The sequence below is a fragment of the Octopus bimaculoides genome, chromosome 8 (genome assembly GCF_001194135.2).
Source record: "Octopus bimaculoides isolate UCB-OBI-ISO-001 chromosome 8, ASM119413v2, whole genome shotgun sequence".
Taxonomy (NCBI): Eukaryota; Metazoa; Mollusca; class Cephalopoda; order Octopoda; family Octopodidae; genus Octopus; species Octopus bimaculoides.
In genome coordinates, this window is record NC_068988.1 from 15,089,428 (window position 1) to 15,091,676 (window position 2,249).

A 2,249-nucleotide genomic window follows, 5' to 3' on the forward strand; every position below is an offset into this window, starting at 1 on the left:
ACTCTAGAATAGTCTCTTCCTGAGTAGTGGATCAACCCACTACACAGAGGATTCCAAGGTGGCAAACACATATACACATACAAGGCCAATAGTTCTCAACTGGTACTTATTTTATTAACCCCAGAGTTCAAAGACAAAGTTGACTTGGCAGAATTTGAACTGAGAACGTAAAGACAGACAAAATGCCTCTAAGCATTTTGCCTGGCGTCCTAGCAATTCTTTTCTACTCTAGGCACAAGGCCCAAAATTTTGGGGGAGAGGCTAGTCTATTAGATCAACTCCTGTATGCAGCTGGTACTTAATTTATCGACCCCGAAAGGATGAAAGGTCGACCTCGGTGGAATTTGAACTCAGAACGTAAAGACGGGCGAAGCACCGCTAAGCATTTCGCTCGCCGCCTTACTTCACACTCAGATAGTATCTTCCTCTATAGTTGCTGGCCGACGGAACGTTTGTGAGTGAATTTGGTAAGCGGAAACTGAAGGATGATAGTTGTATATGTGTATTATAACTATGTATGTATCATTGTTTTTGTATTTATCACCTACCATCGCTTGACAACTGTTGGTGTGTTTACGTCCCCGTAACTTAGCGGTTCAGCAAAAAGAATATGACAGAATAAGTATCACCCTTAAAGTACTGGGGTCGATTTGTATGACTAAATGCTTTAAGGTGGTCCAATGACTAAAGCAAGTAGAAAATAAATTATATATTATTTCTAGGTGAGAATACAGATTTGAACGTAGTACATTTCACTTAAACTTAGCCAATACTAATATATCTTGAAACAAAGAAGTTGGCACTACGTCGAGGGTTCCAGTTGATCCGATCAACGGAACAGCCTGCTCGTGAAATTAATATGCAAGTGGTTGAGCACTCCACAGACACGTGTACCCTTAACGTAGTTCTCGGGGATATTCAGCGTGACACAGTGTGACAAGGCTGACCCTTTGAATTATAAGCACAACAGAAACAGGAAGTAAGAGTGAGAGAAAGTTGTGGTGAAAGAGTACAGCAGGGTTCGCTACCATCCCCCGCCGGAGCCTCGTGGAGCTTTAGGTGTTTTCGCTCAATAAACACTCACAACGCCCGATCTGGGAATCGAAACCGCCCGATCTGGGAATCGAACCGCGAGTACGTTGCCCTAACCACTGGGCCATTGCGCCTCCTGAAACAACGAAGATATAGCAAGGAAAACTTTATAGTTCGCTGTACCCAGGGACTATGATAACATAAACAAAAGAAAAGTCCCACCATTTTTAAATTACAGGAAGTCAAACATTAAGAGGAGAAGAGTGATTCCCCCTGTATATTTCATTATAATGATTGTGGAGTTGAACTGCAACGTACTTGTTAAGTAAACTGAGCTACATGTTTAAAGACGTGGAAAAAATAAGTTTAGACTACATGAAGACAAGGAAACGAGAATCATTATCCAAAGGCAGTAGATGCAATGGGAAGATTGATTTGAAATTGTGTTTATTTGTACCAGGCGTTAAAAGACAATCAATCATTTCGTGAAAGATCAAATAAAGATGTGAAGTTTTAGATTTACCACAAAACAATCTTGTAAGTGACAGATGCATTTCAAAAACTTCAGGTAAGTAAACATGGTAGGCATTTCAAATGACGTTTATAATGTTAGATTTTCTTATAAGCCTAATCTTTTTGTGTTTATCTCACTGTATCATTCCTGTAGGGTATCCCCAATGTTTCTTGCCTGGCGTTATCTTCATTAGTGTGAGACATTGAAACTTTTCCAATACCCACTATGTACGCATGTGGTTTTAAGTTCAGGCCCTCTGCACGATATATTGGACAAGTGTCTGCTACTATAACCCCGGGCTGTGAGTGAATTTGGTAGATGAAAACTGGATGGAAGTCCGTTGAGTATGTGTGTTTGTGTTTGTACCGCCACCGCATAACAACTGGTGTTGATTTGTTTACATTCCAGTAACTTAGCGGTTCGGCAGAAGACACCAATAGAATAAGTACCGCACTTAAAAAAAAGAATAAGCTATAGTATCGCGATTTGTTCCACTAAACTCTTCAAATCTGTGTCCGAACATGACCCTGAAAAGATATGAGATGGCCAGCACTAAAATAATATCAGAGTGTGAAGTAAGGCAGCGAGCGAAATGCTTAGCGGTATTTCGCCCGGTCTTTGAGGTCGACCTTTCATCCTTTCGAGATCGATAAATTAAGTACCAGTTGCGTACTGAGGTCGATCTAATCGACTGCCCCCCCCC

General features: G+C 41.0%; 1 protein-coding gene across 1 annotated transcript in view; it reads left to right on the top strand.

Moving 5' to 3' along the window:
• Positions 1 to 1,152: 1,152 nt before the first annotated feature.
• LOC106868634 (zinc finger protein 62 homolog) overlaps positions 1,153 to 2,249 on the top strand; it is a 6,735-nt gene continuing 5,638 nt past the window's right edge. Inside the window, exon 1 of the mRNA XM_014913983.2 lies at positions 1,153 to 1,600. The gene's annotated coding sequence lies outside the window, so the exon portion shown is untranslated. The remainder of the gene's footprint in view (positions 1,601 to 2,249) is intronic.